Below are 14,900 nucleotides of genomic sequence, written 5' to 3' on the forward strand. Positions count from 1 at the left end.
GAGTTCTTGTTGAGTTTTGTGTCGATGAAGTTTCTGTGATTTAGGGAAACCATGATATAAAAGGAATTAAGGAGACACAAAAGCTCAAGCTTGGGGATATCCAAGGCATCCCAAAATAATATTTCAAGAAGTCTCAAGCATCTAAGCTTGGTGATGCCCCGGTAGGCATCCCACCTTTCTTCAACAATTATCGGTTAGTATCAGTTGAGCTAAGTTTTTGCTTCTTCACATGAGTTGTGATATTCTTGGAATGTAATTTTATTTTGTTTTAATTGTTGTTCTAATAAAATACTTAGGTCTGAAAGTTTTTAAATAAGATAGAGTCCTCAATTAGCTACCCCTTTATTTAACTACTCGCTTGAATTCACTTATATCTTTTTGGAGTAGTTTGTCATTTACTCTTGTGCTTCACTTATATCATATGAGTAAATTGTTGAATGAATTGAATATCATTAACTTGAAATTATATGTTCATATCATGCCTAGTAGTAGCTTCACATTCGGTTTAGAAAGTAAAGTCTTTTGAAGCTTCACAATCACAATATTGGCCATACAAGCAATTCATGGATGATTAGTACAACGAAGAGAACTTTCACATATAAATATATTATCTTGGATATCTTCTCTGATTGTGAATAACCATTATTTATTTTCAAACTTGAGCAAATTAGTTGAAGTTGGACAAGGAAGACAACGTAATGAGTTATGGTTGTGTATATTTGCATAGAAGTTATATTGTCATGGATCCTCCAATATGTGGTGTTTGCCTAGGATCTTTTGCTAGCCAAAAAATCGTAATAAGTAGAGTTAGTACTTGTGCATCCAAAAACCCTTAGACCCAATTTCTTGCCATGAGTGTCCACCATACCTACCTATGGATTGAATAAGATCTTTAAAGTAAGTTGTTATCGGTGCATAAAGCAATAAAAATTGCTCCTAAATATGTTTGATCTTTTATTGTAAGGGAAAATTGAGCGTTGTACGAACTTGTGATGGTAAAGTAATAAAAGTGACGGACTACATAATAAAGGTTGCTATCATAAGGGGAAATATAATGTGACGTTCCTTTGCATTAAGAGCTTGGGCATCCAAATAAAAAGTGCATGACAACCTCTGCTTCCCTCTACGAAGGGCATATCTTTTACTTTTCAGTATTTACTTATATGCAAGAGTCAATAGTATGTATTCTCATTTCAACTCCAATTATTCTCTAGTTGGCAAGCATCATGTGGTAGGGGAAGATCTAGGAACATATAGCCAGTCAAATATATTTGATCGTGATTTATTATTGTTGACAATTATCTCTATGATAAATGAGTTGGGAGGCAAAATATTAAGCCCCTATCTTTCTCTGTGTTCGATGGATGCCATTTGTTCTAAGAATATGCTTTGGATACTAGAAATCATAGAAGAATATATGATGATTGAGTATTTGGATCTCTTACTTAGACTCTGTTGAATAAGTGGAATTGCAATTGTTTGGTAAGTAAGAATATAGATTGTTGAGTTTCAAGAGAATTCATTGTTTGAAGCTTAACATGTGAATTGGTTGCTACTTTATCATGATGAGTTTTATGAGAAAGAATTATTGTTATGATGCTAGGAAGAGTGATTGAAATTATCATTGATCAAACTTATGCACTTTGCTAGCATTCACACTTCATAAATTATTTCTTTTATCATTTACCTACTCGAGGACGAGTAGGAATTAAGCTTGGAGATGCTAATATGTCTCCAACGTATCTATAATTTATGAAGTATTCATGCCATGTTTACAACAATTTTATATGGTTTTGGTATGATTTGCATGGAACTAACCCGGACTGCCGCTGTTTTCAGCAGAACTACCGTGGTGTTGTTTTTTGTGCAGAAATGAAAGTTCTCCTAATGAGCTGAAACTTTTTGAAGATATTTCTTGGAACAAAAGAGACCCCCGAAGCTTCGTGGGAGGGCCAGAAGAGCCACGAGGAGAGCACAACCTAGTAGGGCGTGCCTGAGGGGCCCGAGGTGCCCCAACGGGTTGTGCTCACCTCGAGGCCCATCTTAGCGTGAAACCAACGGCAAAAAATCATATAAATAGAGAAACCGCCAGGGGTGACCCTAGATTAGAAGTACCACCGCCGCAAGCCTCCGTAGCCACGAAAAACCAATCTAAATCCCGTTCCGGTACCCTGCCGGAGGGGGAAATCATCACCGGTGGCCATCTTCATCATCCCGACGGCCACCATGATGAGGAGGGAGTAGTCCACCCTCGATGCTGAGGGTTTGTACTAGTAGCTATATGTTTAATCTCTCTCTCATGTTCATGAGATGGCACGATTTTGATGGATCACGGGCTTTGTTACTATAGTTGGATCATATGGTGTTTTCCCCTCTCTATCTTGTTGTGATGGATTGAGTTTTCCCTTTGAGATTTCATTTTTATCGGTTTGAATACTTTTATGGTTTTGAGAGCACTTGATCTATGTCTTGGCACTCAACTTGCGGATTCCTGACGTGACATTGGGGTAATCTATGCATAGGGGTTGATGCACGTTTTTGTCCTTGTTTCTCCGGTAGAAATCTTGGCGCACTCTTTGAGGTTCTTTGTGTTGGATTGAGTATTATGAATCTGAAATCGTTTGATGCATATCGTCTAATCAACTCGCGGATACTCGCGGTGACATGGAAGTATATAGGTGACATTAGAGTTGGTTGATGTGTATCATATGGTGTTATTTTAGTAAGAACTCTTGGTTAGATCGATCGAAAAGAATAGCTTGGTGTTATTTTAGTACGAACTCTAGGATAGATTGATTAGAAAGAATAGCTTTGAGGTAGTTCCGTACCCTACAAACAATTTCTTCTTATGTTCTCCGCTTAGATAGGAAATTTTGAGTGTGTCTTCATCGCACGTTTGAGGATGGTTATATGATCCAATTATATTAGCATTGTTGAGAGATTGCACTAGCAAAAGTACAGACCCTAGGCCTCATTTTAAAGCATTGCAATACCGTTTGTGCTCCATTTTATCAATTGCCACCTTGTTGTGTTTTATTTTTCCTATCACAAAAATCAATATCTACTACCATTGCTACACTTTTATTACCATCTCTTTGCCGAACTAGTGCACCTATACAAATTACCATTGTATTCGGTGTGTTGGGGACACAAGAGACTTTTTATTATTTGGTAGCAGGGTTGTTTGAGAGAGACCATCTTCATCCTATGCCTTCGACGGATTGATAAACCTTAGGTCATCCACTTGAGGGAAATTTGTTACTATCCTAGAAAACTCTGCGCTTGGAGGCCCAACACGAGTCTACAAGCACAAGTTGTGTAGTAGACATCAACCTTGCCGGCCTCGCCTGGCCAACAAAGGAAACTTCTCTTGGAATCTTTGCCTTGTATATTTGGCTTGGTCTTCCTGTTACGCTCCTTGATCTCACGAAGAGCGGTTTCTCTAGTTCAGTCTTGTGTTGTACATTGGTGCTGAATGCATGATTGTCAGCAGGCCTGTGTATGAGCCTGGTCAACAAACGTGGATGTTTGTTGCACCGACAGGAGCCCCCGGGCCTGGCCCATACGTGATGTCAGGCATCGTTGAGGTAGGCCCAAACAAACACACAGGCGAACACTTTGACCATGCCACGACGGGATCCATGCCTACCTTGATATCTTCTTTGCTTCTTCACGAACCTGGACTTGAATCAGTTCCCGGTTTCCTCGCGAGTCATGCTGAACGATGTGGGGTTACCAATGTAATGTTCTATGGGCCATCCATGTTCACGGGGAGGTAACTGCCATTTCACTCATCCCACTACCTCTGCCGTTTCCGCCACATACGCTGCATGCATTGCGCAGGGTTGGTGGTGGGTGCGTAGAGTGCGAGAATGATCTCATGGTAGAAAGCACTGAACCGTGGATAGGTGCATGAGGGCGGTCGGTGATTCTCGACGTTGCTAGTGACGCAGACGGACTAGATTGGTGGAGCGTGGCGGTTGCCACGAGGTAATGGGGAGCCAACCCCCAGCCATGCTCCGCTGTAAAAAGGGAGTGCGGAGGTGGGCAAAAGGACTCACCCATGCACCTCTTTCTTCTTATCTTGCTCTTCCTCCACCATGGTGAGGGGGAGAGGGTGCGGTCGAGCTATGGCGGTGGTGACAAGGGCCTCCTATCGGCAACGCATCCTTGCCCCAGCCGGGGATGCGGGAGAAGAATTCGGTGCATAGGGTGATGCTGCAGGACATGGATGAGGTTAGTGAGGTTCTCGGGTCCGGGGAGGACGTGGTGGCATAGCTACAGCTCTAACTCGATTATTTCCTAATAATTGTTGTACCTCACAAGTCACATTAATTTGCTTATCGTCAGTGTCTCTACTCTGGACTACCAAAGCGTTATAAATATAAGGTAACTTGCCTGGGGGAAAAGTGACATCCAGCACGGGTCCAATAATTTGATCGATAGTCTCTCCTTTCGTAGCCGCCCTAACTCCAATGGAGGGCCATGTTGGGGACATGCCGCTGGAGTTCAACATCAGGCTGCGTGAGCCCCCACGCAGCCGTCTTCAGCTTCCTACTACTTTTGCAAGGGTAATGGAGGTTGAACTGCCGCACAGGTTGAAGCTGCACATGAGGGGTTGCTGTAATGGACACATGTGGGTGGACGTTGAGTTCCCCGCACCTTACGTGATGCTTCTCCGTCACGGATGGAAAACCTTCGCTCGTGCCCATAGCTTGGCGGAGGGGCACGTCCTTCATTTTAAGTTAATGGAGGCCGATCTGCTCTCCATCAAGGTCTTTGGGCATTCGGGCGCTCGCTTAGGGTGCTGCATGGAGAGCTCGACTGACGACGATCCTCGGAAGACAGTGACAAAGAGGACACTGACAGAAGACGACGGTGCCGAGCGGGAGGACGGCGGCTCAGACTCCAGCGGAGAATTTTTCTGGGGGGGGGAGGGTGGATGCGGATGCCTTCGCCTCCTCCAGCCGGACTCCGACAGGCTTCCTCGTGGACTCCGACTTCGTCTTCCCTGCCGGTGTTCCTCCTTCCCTTCCTCTGGTCCGAGCAGTGGTGACCAGGGCATCGCCTGGCCGCTCCTTCCGCCCTTTCGGCTTCGTCCCAGCCCTCCCGATCTTGCCAGGCTATGTCTCGCGGGCCCTAACGGGGTCAGGATGGGCTTCTTCCTAGGCACTCCTTTTCCCTCTTCACCTCCCACGGGAGCTCCTAGGAGGAGAGGGACAAGAAAGGCATTACGGGGCACTTATCTTTTTTCAATCTAAAAGATGTAGGCACCTGCCAAACTTTAGTTTAAATTATGTAATCTTCCATCCATGCTTGTACCCTATATGGTTTGTACTTGTCTATCCGCGTACTAATGAAAAAAGAAATGTATGTCGGGCAGTTTTGCATGTCTCATGTCCATGCTGAGGAACGACTCCTCAATACTTCCAAGTAAACACGGTTTTTCGGTGAGACACCTTGTTGGTCCCTTCCATTGCTACCGTTGGACCCGGCTTGACGAGTTAGGAGCATGGAAGGAAACCGCCCCCTCGCTGGCCCCCTCCAAATGCTACTTGAACCATCCTTACTGAAGTAAGCCTTCAAATCAAAGGAAGGGAGACAGATGTTGAGGGCGACGAGGTTTTTCTACGCACAATCTTTTCATATAGGAACATAATTGTAGATGAGGAGGAAAACTTATCTGTGCTTGCTACCCTTCTTATTGCTCCGACAAGAAGGATCTGCTCGAGGTCGATATGCTAGGCTGCTCTTGCTTCTTCCCTTTGAGGGGTTTATCCGTGGCAGGGGCCCTGCTTACAGTACATGGGAGAAAATAGCAGCATATGATCCTCCCTTAAATGGATTGGTTATCATAGCAAAATTATACTTAATGAAACATGCATGCAAGTCCTAGGCGCCAGCGCTTCATTTTATTATCTTTGCACAGGGTCTGCGCCTGGCTTTGTACAAAGGGATACGTGCACATCTGCAAGGCTTGTACAAAAGGTGGTTGCCAGCGGCTAAGCCCGGCAGTCGCGCCCTACGGGTAGAATTTACAAAGATGCTCAATATTCCATGAGTTTTGCATTTTGATGCCATCTTCGGTCTCCAGACAGACTGCGCCAGGTCTGGTGACTTATACTACCAGGTAAGGGCCTTCCCACTTTGGCGTCAACTTGATGGAACCCTTGGCGGACTAAGCGCGCCTAAGGACTAGGTCGCCTTCCTCAGGGCCCTGGGCATGAATCCCGTGGCTCTGATAGCGGCATAGGGCTTGCTAGTAGCATACAACACACACAACAGCCCAGAGACGATCTTCCCCTAGGAGCACGACATCGTCATGTCATAGCTGCTGTTGCTCTACTTCATTGTACACAAGTACTTGAGGTGACATGTACATGAGTTCCATAGGAAGCACTGCTTCTGCCCCATATACTAGGGAGAAGGGAGTCTGGCCGATAGCTCAATTTGTTATTGTCCGAAGGGACTAAAGAACCACCGGCAGCTCATCAATCCAGTGCCTGCCGCATTTTTGCAACTTACCAAAAGTTCTCATCTTGAGCCCGCGCAACACTTCAGCATTCATCCTCTCAGCTTGCCCATTTCTCTGTGGATGAGAAACAGAGGCGAAGGAGACCTTGCCTCCAAGGCCTTGGATGTACTGCATAAAGGTGCGGCTCGTGAACTGGGTGCCGTTATTGGTAATCACTTTGCTGGGTACTGCAAAGTGGCACACCAATCCTTTCAACAACTTGACAGTCGATTGTGCGGTCACCTTCCTCACTTGCTCTACCATAGGCCACTTTGTAAACTTGTCGATTGCTATGTACAAGAATTCAAAGCCCCCAGCCACACGGGGGAAGGGGCCTAAGATATCGAGCCCCCGGACCGAGCATGGCCATGATAAAGGGATCGTCTGGAGAGCTTGAGCTGGTTGATGAATGTTTTTGGAATGGAACTAGCAGGCTTATTCACACTTGGTGACTAGCTCAGTTGCATCTTGGAGGGCTGTGGGCCAATAGAAACCCTGCCGGAATACTTTTTCTATGAGGGCTCTCGATCTAATGTGAGAGCCGCACACACCCCTGTGTATCTCTACCAACAGCTTCAGCCCATCTTCCCGGCAGATGCACTTCAATTTCACCCTTTTTGGCCTTTTTCTGTACGGTGTGTCATCAACAAACTGGTACATATTGGACCATCGGGCTACTTTTTTAGCTTCTTCTTGCCCTTCGGGAAGTTCTCCTATTTGAAGGAAATGGACTATGTGTTGCACACAAGTTGGAGCCTAAGGCTCGACAACAAGGACTAAAGGCACCTCCTCGTTCGTGGGAGCGCTCTCCTCGACCGCAAGAACTCGTGATTCTGCAGGAGGGTGCTGCTCACCGACTGAAGCGAGGTTACCCCCGGAAGCCTCTCTACCAGGAACTTCGGGAAGTCCTACTAGGAAATGCTTGTCGGGGTCCAACTTTCTTGTTTTTCTGGTCATCGTTGAAGGGGATACTAATGGCTGAGTTAGATGGAGGACAAAAGTCCCTAGTTCCACAAGAAGCTTTTGTGCAACGCACTTTGACAAGTGATCAGCGATGCCATTTTCCGCACGTGGCACGTGCTCTGTTTGTAATCCATCGAAGTGCTCTTCCAACTTAATCACCTCTTCCACATATGCCCCCATCAATGGACTCTGATAATATTTGTTGACTTGTCTCACCACGAGTTGAGAGTCTCCACGGATGATTAGTTTCTTGATTCCGAACTCCACTGCAATTATGAATCCAGCAAGGAGCCCCTCATACTCAGTAGTGTTGTTGGTGGCCTTCTCCAGGGGAAAGTGCATTTGAACCACATATTTGCGATGCTCTCTGGTGGGCGTGACAAGAAGCACGCCGGCTCTAGCGCCCTACAGCGAGAAAGCATCATCAAAATACATGGTCCACTCATGAGGCGCCTCCTTACCGAGGAGAACTGTCTCTGGTGCTTCTTCATCGGGAGTGGGTGTCCATTCTGCAATGAACTCTGCCAACGCTCTGCTCTGAATAGTTGAGGTGCTCTCATACTTTAAGCCAAAGCTTGATAGCTCTAGTGCCCATTCGACTATTTTGCCTGTGGCTTCGGGGTTCCTCAATATGCACTGTAGTGGAAAATGGGTGACAATTGTGATCTTGTGGGCTTAGAAGTAGTGGCCCATCTTCCTCGAGGCCATGATAAGGCCGAAGATCAGCTTTTGCACTCTAGAGTACCTCGACCTAGCCCCTGTAACAGAGATCTGACAAAGTACACTGGTCGCTGCACCACTTTCTTCCTTGCCGCGGTCTTGGGATCACCTTCGATGGCTTGCCTCGTCTCCCCCTGGTTTGTCTCAAGTCCAGACGCGGGTGCTTCGGTTCCATCTCTGGAGGGGACGGTTGTGGTGGCTGCTTCCTCATCCACTTCTCGCTGCGCCACCAATGCTACACTAACCACTTGATTCGTTGCAGCTAAGTATAGCAATGACGACTCTTACGATTTAGGTGCGACTAAGGTGGGAGCAAAGGAAAGGTAAGTTCTCAGGTCTTGCAGCACTGCTTCTGCTTCCAGGGTCCACTTCATCGAGCCAGCCTTTTTCAAGATTTCAAAAAAGGCAAGGCACACTCGGCAGACTTGGAGATGAACCTACTCAGTGCGCCAACGCATCCAGTCAAATGCCTTACATCCTTAACAATCTTGGGCGCTTGTATTTTCTCAATTGCTTTGATCTTGTCAGGATTGGCCTCTATCCCCTGTTGGGACACAAAGAACCAAGGAGCTTGCCGGATGGGACACCGAACACACATTTCTCAGGGTTTAGCTTCAAATTGATCTTGCACAAGTTTGCAAAGGTTTCCTCAAGTCTTGAATGAGTGTTGATCTGTCATTGGTCTTGACCACTATATCATCCATATAAGCTTCTAAGTTCTTGTGCACTGGGGTTCGAAACCAATTTGTACTACCCTTGCGAAAGTGGATCCGACCCTCTTTAACCCGAAGGGCATACGTACAAAGATGTACGTGCCACATGGAGTTATGAACGTGGTCTTGTCTTCATCCTCCTTGGCCATAAATATCTGATGGTACCGGAGTACGCATTCAAGAAGGAAACAAAATCACATCCGGAGTGTAATCAACAATTTGAGCAATCGCGATAGGGGGAAAGGGTCTTTTGGACATGCTTTGTTCAAGTCAGTGAAGTCAATGCAGAGCCTCCATTTCCTGTTTACCTTGTGCACTGCCATTGGATTCGATAACCAAGTTGGATGCAGCACCCCTTTGACCAAACCAGCTGCTTCAAGTTTCTTGATTTCCTCTAAAAAAATAGCTGCCGCTCTAAAGCTTGCTTTCTAATCTTCTGCTTGACGGGCCGAGCGTGAGGGCAGACAGCAAGGTGGTGCTCGATTACCTCCCTGGGAACACCGGGGACGTCAGATGGTTGCCAAGCAAACGCATCGACATTCGCCCACAGGAAGGCAACGAGTGCGCTTTCCTATTTGTCATCAAGGGTGGTGCTGATGGTGAATGTACCGTCAACGCCATCCTGCCTTGTCGGGACCCTTTTTACAGCAGGTGAAGCAACATTGGGCCTCTTGCTAGTGGAAATTTCGGGTAGGTCGTCAACAGGTGCGGTGCATTTCGGAGAGGCGCGCTTCTCACAGGCCTTGCCGGCATCCCCGCTAGCTTTCTTCCCCTTCTTTGTTTCCTTGGCGGGAGCTGGGGTTTCTATGGCCTCTGCTGCTACCACGTTCCAATACATCTTGTCCACACATAGAACTGCATCTTTCTTATCTAACGGAATGGAAATGATCCCCATTGGCCCTGGCATCTTCAGGGTGTTGTAGGCATAATGGGATGCTGCCATGAATTTTGCCAGAGCTGAACGACCAAGAATTCCATTGTAAGGCAAAGGAAGTTCAACGACGTCAAACAAAACACTCTCAGTCTGATAATTCAGTTCCCCGCCAAATGTCGCAGGCAATATTACCTTCCCCTTGGGCCGACTCCTGCCGGGGTTGATTCCTTGGAACGTGCCCGTTGCCTTGAGCTCCTCATCAAGGATCTGCAGCTTGCTAACCACTTTAGGGGAGATGAATTTTAGCCCAGCCCCAGCATATTTGTTACTTTTAGGTTGCAAATTGTCGGGGAAACCAACAACCGCAAACACCCAACCACAGTGGTGCGGTCAGGTGATCCTCTTTGTCAAAGATGATAGACGTGCGGGACCATTGCTTGAGCCGCCGGTGAGAGGAATACAAAGATGCACCCCCATCAATACACATGGCTTTGGTTGCCTTCTGGAATTTTTGTTTGCTGGTTTCTTCTTCATCCTCTTCATCCTCTTCATCAATGCCATCATCTCCTTCTTTCTTTTCATGGCCTCTAGTGGGTTTTTCCGTCTACTGCGGGGCCTTGCCACGATAGCCTCCTCTATCATCACGACCTCTCCCGCCAGCACCCTCTTGGCCTCTCTCCCTGTCACGCTTCTCGTATTCGGACTTTTGTTTCTTAACAAGTTGTTCAACTTTGTCGGCATCCTGGACTTGGGGGTATCCAGTCCTGCCTGCCTGCGGCCCACCATGTGGCTCCATCGACGGCCTGGTACGGCCCAGCTTCGACATCAACACCACAAGACCCTCGTGAGTGGTCAAGCCTTGCGAGGCGGACGACGCCAAGACCCCTGAAGGAGTTGGCCTCCTCAGGAGGGCTCCTGAGGGGCGGGGAGTTCTATGCAGCTACCTCATGAGGCTCAGCTGACTTAAGCCATGACGATCAAGGCCAGGCGGGCGCCACGCGGGTGCAGAGCGCAGGTTTCCTCTTCGATGCAAGGGAGGCAAGACATAGGCGCGGAGTCCCGTGGAATCAACCAAAGGTTTCCATTCTGGTGCAACAAGACCAAGACCGCCAGGATGGCAGGACGAAGGTCATCACCGAGCCCACCGCAACGTCAGGACCAGAGGCTTTCCGCAGGCGAAGACTACTTTTGTCAGGATAGACTGTAGTACTTGTCCCCTTTCAAATCTCGCCATTGTGGAATCCCTTCCCGCTCATATTTGGGAAGAGGACCAAGGCCACTATATATACGACTTAGCCACCACCATAGTAAGCGGAGATCCATTCCGACCAGAGCACCACACCAGCTCAAGAACACCTCACCTCCGGAGGCTTGTTCATTCTTTGTACTAGTTCATCCATAGCCCCTTGAGGCAATCCACCACACCACATTGGATTAGGTATTACACCACAACGGTGGCCCGAACCAGTATAAATCTCTGTGTCTTTGTGTCTCTGTGAGCTTGACGTGCTAGGCTAGGGAGGATCGCGAGTAGGCAGGCTGGGCAGGTTGAGATCTCCGCATGCACCCCAGAGTTCGAACCTCTCAAGGTTGCCTGATCCCGAAATCCGACATTTGGCGCGCCAGGTAGGGGTGCGTCGGATCCCCTCTTCCGTCGTTCGATCTGCCAATGCTCCGACACCTCCATGGACGACACACATAGGGCTCTCGTCGAGCGTCGGGCTGGAGTCGCCGCCTGTGTCACTCAGACGGCTCCGGCAGTTGATGGCTGCTCCCGCCGCGCTCCTTCTCCGGTGGCCTACACCGCCACGGGCCCTGCCGGCCACGAGCAGCAAGCTTCATCGCTGCACCCATCGGTGCGCCGTGACGGCTGCACCGCCACTCCGTAACTGACCCCAGCAACTTCGTCATCCCATGTGCGCCGCGGCCGGGTGGATGGGCAGGCCGCTCTGCTCATGGCGCAGGGCTTCTTCGCTACCGTCCGGTGGGTGATCTCTTCGAGGAGTGGCTCGAGCGTATCGCCGAGCTCATCAGCGTCGCGCACGGGGGCTCCGACGGGCCGGCTCGCTCGCTGCCTCAGCAACCACCTGCAGCGGGCGACGTCGCGCACGGGGCTCCTCCTCCGCCTCCGGCCCGAGAAGCCATCGTTGAGCCAAGGCGTATGGCTCCACGGCGTGACCCACAGTGCCCGACGCCAGCTCGAGATGATGTAAGCTGCCAGGTGGTGCAACGTCCCCAAGGAGAAGCTCGCATGCTTCCAGTGCCCCAGCACCAGGCTTGCGAGCTGCCGCATGAGGTGGCGGCGACCGCGCACCAAGACTACATTCCACCCCCTCGACGACCTCCGGTGGCCACGGAGGGATGTCGTGCTTTCACTGCAGAGCTCCGCAACATCGTCTGGCCGAGTAAGTTCAAGCCTGACCTGCCTCCACGCTACGACGGCACTGCAGACCCCGTCGAGTTCCTACAGCTCTACAAGCTGAGCATCCACGGCCAACGACGACGAGAAGATCATGGAAAACTGGTTCCCGATGGCCCTCAAAGATGGCACGCGTTCTTGGCTCCTGAACCTGACCGAGGGGTCGGTTTCTTCCTGGGAGGAGATGCGCGGCCGCTTCATCGCCAACTTCCAGGGCACCCGTGACCGTCCGCCTACGGTGGTTGACCTGTGCCACGTCAAGCAGCGGCCTGGAGAGACCCTGCATAAGTATATCGAATGCTTCAACAACGTCCGCCTCAAGATTCCCAAGGTGTCTCACGAGGCCATCATCTCCGCGTTCACCGATGGCATCCGCGATGTCAAGTTGAAGGAGGAGCTAGCCATCCATGAGGACCTCTGCACCGCTCTGGAGATGTTCAACATGGGGAACAAGCGTGCAAGGGCTAAGGAGGGGCGCCTCTCCCTCCTCGAGCTCCCTGATGCTAACCCAGAAGAGAAGAAGACCAAGACCAAGGACACAAAGGGCAAGGGGCCAGCAGTGCTGGCGGCAGAGCCAGGAACCAAGCGCGGATACGGCCATCCCGAGTCATTAAAAGGTAAGCGGCCGTTCTGCGCCTTCCACAACGTCTATAGCCACAACACCAGCGACTGCCAGGAGCTCAGTGCTCTCCATGACGGGCGCCTCGGTCGACGCCCCAAGCGCAACGATCAGGGCTACAGTCGCGGAGGTGGCAGAGGCGGAGGTCGTTGGGATGGACATGACCGCTTTCAGGAGTGGCGCGACCAGCCTCGTGAGGACCGCTGGCACGACCAGCCTCACGAGGGTAACTGGAGGGAGCGGCCACGTGAGGATCTCCCTCAGGGCAATGCAGCCTTGCCCCCTCTGCCTCCACCGCCAAGAAGGAACGAAGATCACCACCAGGACGAGGGGCTGGGGGCTTCTCGGAGCCTCGGGCCATTGCCTGCATTTTAGGCGGCTCACAAGCCCCAGCTTCCCACCATGTCTTCAAGCAGTTTGCGCGTGAGGTGAATGCAGCGCTCCCCAAGCTTGAAGCAACTCGCCCCCTCAAGTGGTCCAAGTGCGCCATCACCTTCGACTCCTCAAACCGGCTCTAGTGCGCGGCCACCGCTGGCGTGCCCCCCATGCTCTGCTCCCCCGTTATCAGCAACATAACCGTCACCAAGACCCTCATCGATGGCGGAGCAGGACTCAATGTTCTCTCTATTCAGACATTCGACAGAATCCAGGTTCCATACTACCAGCTGCAACCCACCAAGCCATTCTCAGGAGTGACCGACGGATCAACACACCTGATCGGTCAAGTTCGTCTCCCTATCACCTTCGGCGAGCGCAAAAACTACCGCACCGAGCTCATCGATTTCGACATCGCTGACATTCATCTTCCTTACAACGCCATCCTAGGGTACCCAGCACTGGCCAAGTTCATGGCGGCCATGCAGCACAGCTACAACATCCTCAGGATGCCAGGAAGAGGCGGCATCATCATGGTCGCCTGTCAGGAGAAGGATGCGGTGTGCTCCCTCGAGCGCGCTTTCCAGGCTGCAGCAGTTGAAAACCCAGAAGACGAAGATGGTGCCCTCCCTCCTGAGGTCGCCCCCAAGACGAAGAAGCTGCACCTGAGCCAGGGGTCTTGCGAGGAAGCATCACCCGAGGACGCAACGCTGAGTCTCGCGTCTCCGGACGCGGCGCCTTCTCCCATCGCATAGGGAGGTGCGCCCGGTGCCCCTCTCAGGCTGGGCTCGGGGGCTCTCCTTTGGAGGGCCTCAGATCTAGCAAATGTCGTGAGAGTGGTGCTCGTGCACTATTGGAGGCGCTCTTTAGAGCATGCTTCCCAGGAGAAGGCAGCAGGCGTGAGGCACCAGGCGTCTAGTAGTTCATCAACAAGGCACTCGAGGAGATTCAGGAATCACGGGTTCTGCAAGGCGATCGTTGCCTGCCGCGAGGCGGAGCTCATTGCCCTAGCGAGGGTATGGAGTTCTGCGTCTGCATCGACATCCCTGGGCTCATCAGGGCCGCGTCTCGGTAGCTCATGTGTCCGTCCCGTGTCGGTCGATGCGAGGGTCCGCCTCATAGCTACGTCCGCAAGCCTTTTGGTCTGGCAGGTGCGGCTGAGGCGTTCCAGCGCTGCGTGAGGGACGCCCAAGTGGACTGCAAAGCCAGGCACTAGGAGCTCCTAGCGGAGATGGAGGAGCACTCTCAGGAGCCTTCCGGTCCCTCCGAGCCTCTCTGGGCTCGGCACCGGAGTGGCTCATGAGGGACGTCTTTAGCAGCTTGCCTTTTTTGGCTACTTCAACAACTCTTCAGCAATGGTACCAGGTGACATCTCTCTTGTTCGTTCAGTTTGGGGGTGCCCCTCGGGCTGCACTATCCCCGGGCCATGTGGTTCCGTCCCTACGGCATGTGTCCCCTTTTCCATTTTATTAGAGCAAGTTACAATCCTTTGCAAACTACTTTTGAATTATTGGCTGCCTGACCGGTGCTTTGTCGCTAAGAATGTCTCGCGCCCTCGCAGGCCCTCCCATGACCGCCTCATGCTTAAGGACTGGCATGGCGTCTGTGCTCGGGTCCATCCCTGCAGCGTCGCTAAACCCAAGTTGCTGAGCTCTGGCTCACGGGCCAGCCTCGTGTATGTCATCTCCTGTGGCTCTTGGTGC

Source organism: Triticum aestivum, chromosome 5B (assembly GCF_018294505.1).
Source record: "Triticum aestivum cultivar Chinese Spring chromosome 5B, IWGSC CS RefSeq v2.1, whole genome shotgun sequence".
Taxonomy (NCBI): domain Eukaryota; kingdom Viridiplantae; phylum Streptophyta; class Magnoliopsida; order Poales; family Poaceae; genus Triticum; species Triticum aestivum.